Source organism: Lactuca serriola, chromosome 4 (genome assembly GCF_051521515.1).
Source record: "Lactuca serriola cultivar US96UC23 chromosome 4, Lser_US96UC23_V15, whole genome shotgun sequence".
Classification (NCBI taxonomy): domain Eukaryota; kingdom Viridiplantae; phylum Streptophyta; class Magnoliopsida; order Asterales; family Asteraceae; genus Lactuca; species Lactuca serriola.
The window spans coordinates 155,425,318-155,438,536 of NC_136411.1; the positions used below are offsets into that span (position 1 = coordinate 155,425,318).

Consider the following 13,219-nt stretch of genomic DNA (forward strand, 5'->3'; position numbering starts at 1 on the left):
AACACTTAGATCAAATACCTGTCCAAACCGAATCCGAATACGATACCGAGCCTGAATTTGAAGAACATACGAGCGAACCCGAGAACGAGCCAAGGAACGAGATGGCAGACATTGAAGAGATGTCCATGGGAGCTTACAAGAAGCGGATCCGAGAAGATGTGGGTCCCGATTTAGTCCAACCTGCAATACCTGCCACTGCCACATTCGAGCTGAAGGGGCACATCTTGAATACACTGAAGGATATCCCATTTTTTGGGAAAGATCATGAGGATGCTTTTAAGCATTTAGATGAAGTCAATGACATTGCGAATTACTTCAATGTCCCAAATGTCAATAGAAACACCATACTGCTTAGGATGTTTCCCATTACTTTCAAGGGAGCTGCTAAAGAGTGGTTAAAATCACTTCCACCGGGTACAATCACCACTTGGGCTCAAATGTGTGAGCAATTTTTGGACCAGTTTTGCCCACCATCCAAGATAGCTAAACTCAAGAAGGCAATAGCCAACTTTGAGCAACAGCCGGGGGAGTCATTATACGAAGCATGGGAGCGGTACAAGGGCTTGCTCAGAAATTGCCCTCAACATGATCTAAATGTGCAAAAAGAGATGTCGATTTTCTATGATGGGGTCATCGTTATGACAAGACAACTCCTTGACTCTCAAGGACCTTTGACAAAGAAAAATCCAAGGGAGGTCAAGGAGCTGATTGAAGAATTCGCGAAGCACTCTCGCGAATACCACAACCCTAGGCAAGATGGAATCAAAGGCGGTGGAGGGGCCCAAACTGAAGAAATAGCAGCCATGATGGCTATGCTAAATAATATGGACCAGAGGTTGACACAAATGGACAACTCAATTCATGCCATAAAAGTGGGTTGCGAGAGGTGTAGTGGTCCACACTTGACCAAGGACTGCAATTTAGATGAGTTTGGGAACAGAAAGGCTCAAGTGTGCTACTCGAGTGGGGATAAGTATGATGAAGACTAGAGGAAACCAAAGAAGGAGTGGCTGCCATATGAAGAATTTAAGAAGCAAAAAGAAGAGAATTATAGGCAGACAGGTCGAGGCTTCTACCAAAAGGAGCAACCACCAGCTGAGAAGAAACCCGATCTAGAGACCATGTTGATGAAGTTTATGGAAGCTTAGGAAAAGAGACACGATGCTACTGATTCTGCTATTAATGAACAAAGAACTTTGGTAAAGAATCATCATGCATTGATGGTAGAACAACAGGCTTTAATAAAAAACCAACAAGCCTCCATCAATAACCTTGAAGTACAACTTGGTAAACTAGCCACTCTGGCTCAAGAGAAGTTGTCCCCGAAAAATCCCGAAACGAAGGCCTAATCTCATGTAATGGCCATAAATACTGAAGAAGAGGCCATCTCTGAGTTCTTAGAAGCCTTAGAAGTTGAACAACAGCAACCCGATCCAAAGTTGAAGAAGCCCAAGCTCGAAAATCAAGATGCTGCTGAATTGAAGAATTCACGACGTGAACAATATAAGTTCACGACGTGGGCCCGTCATGAACAGAAAAATTTTGTAGCTGGTTCGGTTCATCAGCCGCCTTTGCCTTTTCCTTCCCAAGATGCCCTTAGTTCACTGGAAAGAGAGCATATAGAGTTTGTTAAACACGTGAAGGGTATCCCGATTAATACTCCTTTTGTCGAGTCCTTATCAAAAATTCCCGAGCATCAGAAATTACTGCAAGATTTGATAGACACTCTCAAGCAATTAAAGAATTAAGCATTCTAAGGTGATTCTAAGCGAGCAAAGCTCAAAAGCTATGTTGGGAGAGATACTTAAGAAGATGGGAGATCCTGGACGCCTCACTCTTCCGTGTGAATTTGGTAACAAAATGAAGGTTGATGCTTTAGCCGATTCTGGGGCTAGCATTAATTTGATACCTTATTCATTTTATCAGAAGTTAGAAATTCAGAAGATGAAGGCTACAAGAATGACTATTCACATGGCGAACCGTTCAGTGACACAGCCCCAAGGCATTGTGGAGGATATTTTAGTAAAAATTGGAAATTTTGTTTTTCCAATAGATTTTGTAGTGTTGGATATGAAGGAAGACCCCGATGTTCCAATTAACCTTGGTCGTCCATTGCTTAACACTACTGGAGCTCTTGTTGATATTCGCGAGTCTAAGCTCACCTTGAGGGTTGGTGATGAAAAAGAAATTTTTGGGATAAAAGATGGCTTTCAAAGGAATCATGTTCAAGAAGATGTTCACAATAAATGAAGACAATGAATTAGAAGAACTAGAAAAGCTTATGGAAGAAGAAATCAAGACAGTTCATCAAGTCAAAAGACCAAAACCAAGAACATCTATTCTGTATTTGGTTGAACTCATTGCTTACAAGAGTCCACCTTCTTGGATAAGCGAGGAAGATGAGATGACAAGTGATGAGGAGGAGGTTACTTCAAAGGTGACAAAACCTGTAGTGGAAGAGGAGAAGGTTGTTATGGAGTGCAGGGAGGAAACTAAAGGGAGCAAACGCAAGCTTGATGAAGAAGAGGTCAAAGCTAAAAAGGAGAATTCGAAGAACGCGTACAAAAGACGAATTCAAGCTTACAAGAGGCGTTTCAAGGAACAAAAGATCCTAGTGGTGGATTCTTCAGACGATTCAACGTAGGATGCATGGAGTCCAGCTCAAGACTGCAAGAAAAAGAAGCGCTTCTCAGGAGGCAACCCGAGTTTGGTTTGCAATTTTTTTCTTTCTTTTCTTTTTGCGTTTTAGTCTTAAAAACATAGATCATATCATCCAACTCGATTATAATATAATTAAACACTGAATGTGGGGGCCCTAAAATGGAAGTAGTAATAATTGAGAATTTAGTTGAAAGTCAAATTTGATTCAGTATGAATTTTTCCTTCCAGACAACATTCACGGCGTGATTTCTTCAGAATTCACGATGTGAATCGTGAATAAACCGGATAATAAGTCAATAATACAGTTTAGCCCATTTTATAAGTGGCCCAAGACCAATCCGTGAGTGCATGGCCCAAAATTTAGCCCAGACTGGATTCACGACGTGAATCCTTCAGAATTCACGACGTGAATTTTGAATAACACGGGACCACAGATTAAAGGGATGAGAACCAGTTGACCCTCCATTTTTTTATTCCTCACGAAGTGAAAACAAGATCTGGTCCCCCCTTGGCCCCATTGCTCCGATTTTGGCCGACAACTCCTCTATTTTTCTTTGTACTTACGTAATACTTCCATCAAAGGTAATAATTCTTAATTGCTATGTTTAATTTCTGCTCTAACAGTTGAATTTAGGGCTAGGGTTTGTCATACGTTAAATTGTATAAAATATGCCCTAAGAATCGTGAATTACCCTTGAAATGTAGTTGATTATTTGTTGAAAATGTCATAGGAGTAAACCCCCAGCACTATCATGGCCAATTTGTACAGAAACCAGACCAACTTTCGAACCTCACTACGAACTCACGCCGTGAATTTTTAAGAATTCACGACGTGAATTCTGGACTGTGCAGTTTCTTTGTTTCTTTTATTTCTAAACTATCGCGTTGTTGTTTTGGCTGTGTTTGTTCCTTGTTTTTGCAGAAATGACACCTAGAAGGGAATTACCTCTTGGATTGGGAGTTTACACCCATTTTACGAATTTCCAACCACTACACCCCAGGATGTTTACACACGATGGAATACTCGGTTAGGATGGCTTTATAACCGGGAGTTTGCTGTTGCTCCCACTATTCAGTGGGCAAGGTTGAGGGAGGTTGGCTTGGTTGATAGGATGTCCCAATACCTAACAAAAATCTTTTTGGGGGACGGATTTCAATTTACATGCAAGGGGTGGTTCAACTTGTTTCACATCCAGGAGCGTGTTTATAAGGAGCTTTGCGTGGAGTTTTTTTTTCCACGGTGACATTCCATGACAATGTCAGAGATCCCACTTTTCCCCGAGCTTTGGTCTTTCGTTTAGGCAGGGAGTATCGGGAGTGCAGTTTAGTGGAGTTTTCTCGCTGTATGGGGCTGTATGAAGCTCATGAGACCATCACTCATGAGTTTGTTTTATTTTTGAGGGACGCCACGCGGATGTATGCGGATGGGGTTTCGGGGCCGGAGTTTTGGAGCAACATTGCCGCTGGTGTGTTTAATTCCGGTGTATCTCCCGAAAGTAGCATCAAAAACCCAATACAATGCCTCATCCATCGCTTAATCACTTTCTCCATTCATCACAAATGTCACGGTGATAAAGTTACTAAAAGTAACTTGTTCTTTTTATGGTGCATCTTGCAACTGGGTGTTTGCTACAATATTCCATATTTCTTGGCCCGATATTTGGCGGACTATGCGAAAAGTGCTCGTCTTGAAAGCCCCATTTGTGGAGGGCATTTTGTTACACGATTGGCCCGATCTTATGGCCTCCTTGTTCCTGACATCACTCGTTCTCTAACATGTATTGAGGGGAATGAGTTCAGTATGGGGTATCTGGAAACAATGAGGGTGGTAAAAAATTATGGGAAACATTGGGGAATTCTTCGAGATGATGATGATGATGATGAGGAGGAGGAGGAGGAGCCAACCGACCAACCTGAACCACAACCATGGCCGAGGCACAGGAACGTGAGAGGATGGGGAGAACGTGGGCAGCCAATGCATCCACCCGCATCTATGGTGGGAGCACCTTTTGGGAGTGACATGGCTGGTTATTTTGACCAGTTATCTTTGAGTGTCAATTGGATTGGAGATACTATGGAGAACATTGTCCGACACCTTGGAGTGGAGCATCCGCCTCATTTGGGGTATCATTACCCGATTTGCCCAAGATGGACGGAGTATGGAGGACGTGGAGGTGACGAAGCGGGCACGAGCAGAACGAACGATGAGGAGGAGGATGATTGATTGTTTGTTTATTTTTATTTTGTTTGGTTTGTTTTGGTTTGTTTTTATTGTGTTTTGTTTATTTTGTTGGGATTGTAAGAACTATTAAGATATTATGTTACTTTTATTCTTCTTTCGTGGTTATTTCTCAGAAATTGCTAGGAGCGCCTAAATAGGATATCGAGATATAAGTGCATACGTGCTTAGCCGGGAGTGTTTAAAGTCGAGAGTCGAGACCCATATTTTAAGCTAAGTGTGGGGTGAGTCAAGTGAGAAGAAATTTAGAGAGAAGAGTCCAAAATAGTAGAGATAGAAGAGTTTTAATACGTTAAGACATGGGTGCATTCAAGAATTAAAGGTGAAGTTGGAAGAAAAATATTTCTAATGTTCCAGTTTTCACATCGTGAACTTGTTAAGGTTCACCTCGTGAGTCAGCATATGAAGATCTTCCAGAACCCGTTTCACAACGAGTTAATGTCGTGAGTTTTGGTTCATTCACGTCGTGAATTTCCATTTATTTTAGAATGGGTTATATTTTCCATATTCATTTTTGGGAATATTTGAAGACTATTTTGGCTCATTTTCACTACTATACAATGTGGCGTATGCTTTCCCACGTTGTTCGTTCTATTTTGAAGATTTCCACCACATTTTTAGAAGATTGAAGGCTCGATTTCATGTTTTGCCGGTACATTCCTTATCTCGCGAGTTCAAGATCCAAGTTTCTATTTCTCAGAGTCCATATTCAAGATGCACGTTTTCCACGCTTTTGGAGATGCTTACACCACTATCCCAGGGGAGTCTGTTCCTTTTTCTCCTTTTTCCTTAATTTTGATTTATTTTATGCATACAATGAGGGCATTGTATGAAATAAGTGTGGGGTAGGGGTAGAAAAAGTAAATTACTAGAAAATTTGAAAATTGAAATTTTTAATAATTAAATCTAGTAATAATAATTTGAACTGTAGTTGCTAGTGTTATATAGGATGATCCGATATGAGTTCAAATGTTTAGTTGAGCCAATACATGTTATAGTGCATTTGTGGCCTCCCTTATTTTAGTGAAATCATGTAACAAAAACATAACCCTGCTTGGTTTGAGGAATGCAATATGTTTAGTAGCCTAAACCTGAAATGTATCCAGGAAAGCTATGTCTTAACCAATAAAGGTTGAAGTTAAGCGCCCCTGCTTAAGCATGTAGGTTTTGAGTGAAAAAAGTGAGTTATACATGTAAAAAAAAGAGAGAGAAAAATTACTGAAAAGTAAGAATTCTTGAAGAATTTTGGAGCTATCAAAGTATGAAGATCAAAGATCAAAGTTCTAAGGAATCAAAAGTTGAAGATGCCAAAAATCATGAAAGAAATGAATTCAAATAAATCAAGACTAAACTGTCAAAGAAGTGAAGAATTCAAGAGCTCCAAGTATTGGTATCTTAAAGTTGTATTTCTCTTGTTATGTATGCTTGGGTGGCTTTACAAAAATACTTTGAGTTTAAGTGACATTTCTACGGATGGATTCGGAGGGTTGCATAAAATGAGCATTGTTCGAAAGAAGTGGGCGAGTGTTTATGAAGATTGTGAGTATTTAAAGTATGGGGGGGTACTTTAGGAAAATATTAGACACAAATGCATGCGTTGAGGTCTTGGCATAAAGGCTGAGCTGGAATCGGATTGTTCTATGTGATGTTAGTAATAAAGGGTTAAGTTTAAATTTTCTTGAGGGCAAGCAAAGCCCAAGTGTGGGGTATTTTGATATTGCTATATTTATACCTATTTTTAGGCAATATTTAAGTACATTTTTATATATAAGTTGGTAATTTGTTTAGAATAATGGTACTTATGAGTTTAAATGTTATTTGCAGCAAAAAAGAAGACATTTTAAAGAAAAGGGACTAAAAATGTTAAAGGAAGAAACTTTGGGAGTTAAAAGATTAAAGGACAAGAAAATCAAGAAAAAGCATCTTCACGTCGTGAGAACTGGAAGATTCACGACGTGAGAATAAGTTCTAGAAGATATGTACGCGGGTGAAGGAATCCTTGCCGGGCACGGTTATGTTGTATTCACGACGTGAATATCTTATTATTCACGACGTGAATTATTAAAATCAGAAAACTATATATATCCTTAACCATTACGAATTAAGGAGACTTTTGGCTAGAGAAAGAGATTCCAGAAGGCGATTTTCAGCAGAAGGAAGGTCCTGGAAAAACGTTTTCAACACCAAAAGAGTGAAGGTCCATAATTTAGTTTATTTATTTGTTACCTAGGAACATGTTTCAGTATACTTTGATTTGTGTTAGTGTGTTAGTTGCTATTATGAGCAGCTGAATCTAGCTACTCTTGTTTAGCTAGATGAAGCTTCCAACTTATGAATAGCTTAATTTTATATGGATTTATTTAATTGGTAAATTGCTTGTGTTGGATTTATAGTTACCTAGCATGCTTGTGTTTGTTTCTCTAGTTGCTTAATTTCATGTTCTGTGTAGCTTAGTGACCTTTAACTGCATGAACTTGTTTACCTAATGATTTAGTGAACATTAAATTGTTAGAGCTAGGATTGACCAATCTTAGTTAGTAATTAAAGTAAATAAACTTAGTTGTGCTAGAGAACGTGGATTATGACTATAATTACGTTTACATAATAAATCTTACATAGCATATTCATATTCATAATTGGTTCTGTGTTTAATTGTGTGTGACCATACATAGTTTTACATGAATTAATTAATTATTGGTAAAGTTAGACTTAAATTACTAATACAATTAAAACCAACTTGATAATCCATAATTATTAGCTAGCCATAAGGACGAAGTGGATTCAAACTAGACAAGAGTGTTTTTACTTATTGATTGAATTTGAGTTAAGTTCGTCTGATCTTGTAAAATCAGATAAAACCCTTTCTAAACTTATTAATAATTAGGTTAATTTGATAGCAAGTAGAATAATTAGTAACACCGTTCCCTGTGATCGACACCCGACTTACCCAAGCTATACTGTAATCTGACTAGGTACACTGCCTATAAGTGCATAGTTAGTTTAAGTTTGTTAGGTTATAAATATTAAAATTAGTGGGTACATCCGTGCACATCAAGCATGGTCAGCAGATATCAGGGGAACCCTGGTAAGGCTCACTGGACTGCGGTAAAGAATATTCTCAAGTACCTACGAAGGACTAAGGACTGGGTTCTTATCCTCGGTGGGAGTGATGACTTGAGAGTGACAGGGTATAGTGACGCCAGGTTTCAGACCGACATAGATAATATCCCCTCTCAGTCGGGCTGGGTATTTACCCTGAATGGAGGAGTAGTTACTTGGAAAAGTTCCAAGCAGGAGACTGTAATGATTGCACGTGCGAATCAGAGTACATAGCAGCAAGCGAAGCAACAAAGGAGGCGATATGGATGAAGAACTTCATTAGAGACCTTGGAGTTGTACCAGCTATAAAGGATCCTATGGAGATTTTCTGTGACAGCAACATTGTGGTTGCCTTAGCCACAGAACCAAGGGATCATGGCAGATCCAGGCACATTGACAGAAAATATCACTTCATAAGACACAAGATAGAAGAATGACTCCTCGTGGCAAAGAGGGTATCGTCAGAAGAGAACCCGACAGATCCCCTTACGAAGGGACTGAATAGGGTTAAGCATTTGCAGCATGCGAGGCACATCGGGCTGAAAGACAATATTAGTTTTAATGATTAGATAACTATTTCTGAAACTTGTAATAGATAAAATGTAATTGACATTTGATGAATAAATAAAAGTTGTTGTTTATTTATGAGTAAAGTTACTATCTTGTGTCACTTATTTACTATTGTTTCAATTTTGCATGTTTTGACTTCCAGAATAATAAGATTATTCAAACTGTCCACAGTCGATCATACTTTGGAAGTAGGTATTGAATCAAGACTCTCATGAATTTGGATTGTAGATTATTAGACATTGCTACAACATTCGTGAGTGCTCATAAGTTTTGAGTATTGGATTAAACCCACGCTCACTTGTATCACTTCATGGAATTTTTCTCGAGTGATCGTGAAACGATAATATCATATTAGTCTTCAAACCAAGAGATATGATTTGTTGACTATGAGTTGGTTGTGCATTGATAGTACGAAAACGCATCAGTAACTTGATGTTATAAAACGTGAGCTTGTGCATGATTTGGCAAATAGTTAGTACATGCATATGAGTCGGAGTTTATCTGTTCCTTTCAATCCTTGGAGGATTAAAAGCGATATCTTGGGCCCTTCAATGATTTTGTTTTGACTTATGTAATGGGCCCGGTCAAAACTCAATTGATGTGTTCTATTAAGTTCTATGTCAAACAAATCGGAAATCGGGAAACAAACTGTTGGACAATATTTATGACGTTGTTCCATGTATTTGTCTGGCTGATATCTTGAGAACAGAGGATTATATGATAACTTGTCTAAAATGGCGTGTTCTAGTTCAACAAATTTTTAAGAGCTATGATTGTTGGTCGGTTCCTGAAGTCGTACTTGAACCTATAGTTATTAGACTTATCCAAGTAGGAGACTAGTGAATAAGGTGTCTAACTCCATAACTATATTTGGTATGTACTTGACCTGGTTTAGCATAGTCCATTTGGTTTGTACTTCACCAGAACAATTTGGACTTTTGAGAAAAGAATATTTATGATTGATTAATATATTATAGTTATAATATATTAATATGAAATCATGTTATTTAATTAGTATTGATCAAGAATTAATTTGGAGTTAATTTTGAGGTCAAAAGAGACTAAATAAATATATAGGGATTGATTATGTAAATCATTCATTCTTATAATGTGGGCTAATGATCCATGATTCCTTATGTTGGGCTTAACCCATGTGGTGACCCATGGATACTCCATGGAGGTTAAAACCCATCGATCATGAGGAATGTGGAAAGTCATGCACATAAGGGTTTACATGGTGTAACCCTAATGTAACCTCACTATATAAGTAACTCCCTAGCTATCAAATTCGACACTAGTGTGTGTGTGCGTGTGTGCAAGAGTGTAGCTGATTTTGTGAGCATTAGAGTCCTCTTCCAAGTTTTCCAAGTGTTAGCGGTGATTTGGGATTCCACTTGAGGCATTCACATTATTGGTGCTAGGCTCTTGAAACTCCAAGCAACAAGCTACAACAAAAAGGTATGTTATCTAACTTGTTTTATTACCCAAGTATCAAAGTTTTGTATGCTAGTTAGGGTAATACCTTGGAAAATGAAAGTTTGCATGTATAATATAGAAAACATAGATCTAAGGTATTTAGGGTTGCATGAACACCTTAGGAGTGTTAGAATGCTCAAAACCCATCTGTTGCTTTGGCCTTTTAAGCCCCAAAGGGGCCATACATGGTAGCAAGCTCGAGACTTTATGTGGTTAACTGGTATCTATGCCCTACATCTAGGTTTTCATGCTTTGGTTTAGAATACTAAGGCTGTTTGGACAAGATCTATATCCTAAAGGAATTATGGTTTTAGCTAAGCACTTCAAGAAGGGCTATCAACGGGGAAAGTTGGAAACTTTACCCTTAGAAAGGTCATTTCCAGTGAACAAGCAAAGTAGGGGCTGTAGATCTAGAGAACAAGGGATTAATCTGTTAAGATGGCCAAACAGACAGAAGGACTCGTCGAGTCCATGAGGGAACTTGACGAGTCGGGTCGTGATTGTCCCATTCCAGTTTATGGTAGAACTCAACGAGTTGATTCGCCGAGTCGCGACTATGAGCAGCTCGATAGAACTCGACGAGTCGGAGGAGCGACTCAGCGAGTTGATTTGCGATTTCAGGATTTTTGAGTTAAAAGAACTCGACGAGTTGAAAGGTTGACTCGGTGAGTTAGTCAACTCAGAATGTTGACTTTGACCAAAGCATTGACTTTGACCAGGGGTAAAATGTTCATTTTACCCTTTGATGGATTTTCAGTTTTCTGACTAAGTATTATTGTATAGAGTTAGACGGGGAGTCGTGGGAGCAGCCAATAGGGATTCCTCATGCACGAGTTCAGCATCCAGTTTGAGAGGTGAGTTCTCTTCTAGTAGGAATGGGTCCAAGGCCACAACGCCGACCCATTTAGATGTTAGTAGTTCCGGACTACGGTCTAATGTCGGGGCGGTCCCGAGAAGACTATATGTATGCTTAACGTCTTTGTGATTCATGCATGTTATGTGTTATGTGTTCCGGGCTTCGGTCCAATGCCGGGGTAAGCCCGATGCATGTTACTTATATGTTATGTGTTCCGGGCTTCGGTCCGATGCTGGGGTAAGTCGGATGTATGTTATATGCTTATGCTATATGTTTATGATATATGTTATGTTGCGTATATGTCGGGGTAAGCCCGATGCTGGGGCAAGCCCGATATTGAGGTGAGCCCGATGCCAGACGTGGTCTGATGCCGGGGTAAGCCCGATACCGGGCAGGAGTCTGATGTCGGGTTCGTCCCGATGCAGCTGGGCAGTGTCCCAAAGTTTATGTTACATGTTATTTGTTATGTGTATGGTATGTGGTAGTTTGGGGGAGCTCACTAAGCTTCATGCTTACAGTTTTCAGTTTGGTTTCAAGTACTTTAGCTAGCAAAGGGAAGGGCTCGGGCTGATCGCATGGCACACACCACAGTTTTATAGCCTAGGATACTTTACTCTGATACTTGAGATGATATTTTGATATTTTGACATTTGATGTGAGGTTTTTGGAGATACATGTTTTATGATGTTTACATGATTGATGATATTTATGGTTTATTTGATGATTTAAAAACGAAATTTTTGGACCGTGTTTTTGGGATGTTTCAAGTTGGTATCAGAACCTTGGTTTGAGGGATTCAGACACACTCTCGGGTGTGTCTAAACTCAATCTAAGGACTTGGTATGAAATGTTCAAAAGAAAATTATTTTATAAAAGATTTTCGAAAAGAGAAAAAGAACTTTGAAAAGAGAAAAAGGGTGTGGTGCATGCAATCAGCCTTGTGCAATCTCGGCTCACATGACCAGTTCGGCCGCACTTGTAGCAGCCCGAACTCCCCACCTTGGACGTTCCCTTGTGCATCCTGCCGCATTTGCAACAACGGTCGTGGCTCTGCTGGCTCCGAGATCTATGATCTGATACCTTGGGCTTCTTGCCCGAACTCCCTGACTGACCCCCTTATGGTTTCCTCTTCCTCTCCATCTCTAAATCCAACTCTCTCTCTCTCTCTCTCTCTCTCTCTCTCTCTCGCCCTAGAAATCATGTCCTCCAGCGTCTTGCAACTAGAGCGGCTCACAAATGGCGGATATCACTCCGCAACATCTCGTGATATCGGGCTTTGTTATCTCCTCATCCGCCACATACTGCGGAACGAGAAGGGCCCTCTCCATAAATTTGACAGTGATCTCTGCCACTGTCTCTGTCGTCTGCTCAAGATCCTGAAACTCTCTGGCAAGCTAATGCACCTCTATCACGGGTGCAAACTCAGCCCTGAACCGGGTGGTAAAGTCATTCCATGTCATGGCATCAAGATCTGCATCATCTCCCACGGCATAACCGACCTCCTCCCACCAGTCACATGCCCTGTCCTTCAGAAGACAGGACACTAGTCTAACCTTGTCCCCCTCGGGACATTTTCTGGTGCGAAATGCGTTGGCGACATCCACCAACCATCTGGTACTCGCAATGGGGTCCCAAGCCCCATGGTAATCGGAAGTGCCACAAGCCATGAACTCCCTGAAAGTCCGCGTGTGCGACCCCATCATGGTCGTACCTCAATGCAGAAAGCACTCGGCTTCTCATCCAGAAGCTACATAATACCCTCCTTGACCGAACCAAAGATCACAGGAGTCAGCTCTAAAATGTTGTGTGTGATCTCAGATAAAATGAACTTCCTCGTCTGTTCGTCCATTTGCTTGGTTCCAGAACACGAGCCTGATCCCTCACCAGTTCCTGAAGTGCCAATCGGCCTAGTGCGTAGTGTCACAATACTGAAAATACACTATAATAAACATCAGTATACTCATCATATCTCGAGGGATATAATCCACTACAAGTTTCCTGGATTTATCTCTGCCTTCCTTGATTCGAGTACAGATCCTCTGCTTTTAGTAGTACGGGCCCATACTACCTTCCACACCTACCCGTACTTTCCTCAAGAACCGCCTGGATTCCACCAAGTCCCTTCTACTTCCACTGCTCTCTGCTACTCTCATCCTAGGCTTGCCCTAGGTAAATCACCATCCCACTGTCCGCCATTAGCTGCATAAGAAGTCCCTTCTTTCTTTCTCTAACTCGCTCGTGAATACTATTACATATAACTCAGACTAGATAATTCTTCGAATGAGAGATCCTACCCTACAACGGTTGGACTCAAATGA

The 13,219-nt window shown here is 40.3% G+C and overlaps 1 non-coding gene across 1 annotated transcript; it reads right to left on the reverse strand.

Annotated features, from left to right (window-relative positions):
- Nucleotides 1-485: 485 nt before the first annotated feature.
- Nucleotides 486-592, reverse strand: LOC145103412 (small nucleolar RNA R71). Its single transcript, XR_013706505.1, has one exon. It is a non-coding gene; the product is annotated as a small nucleolar RNA R71 (small nucleolar RNA).
- Between the last annotated feature and the right edge of the window lie 12,627 nt (nt 593-13,219).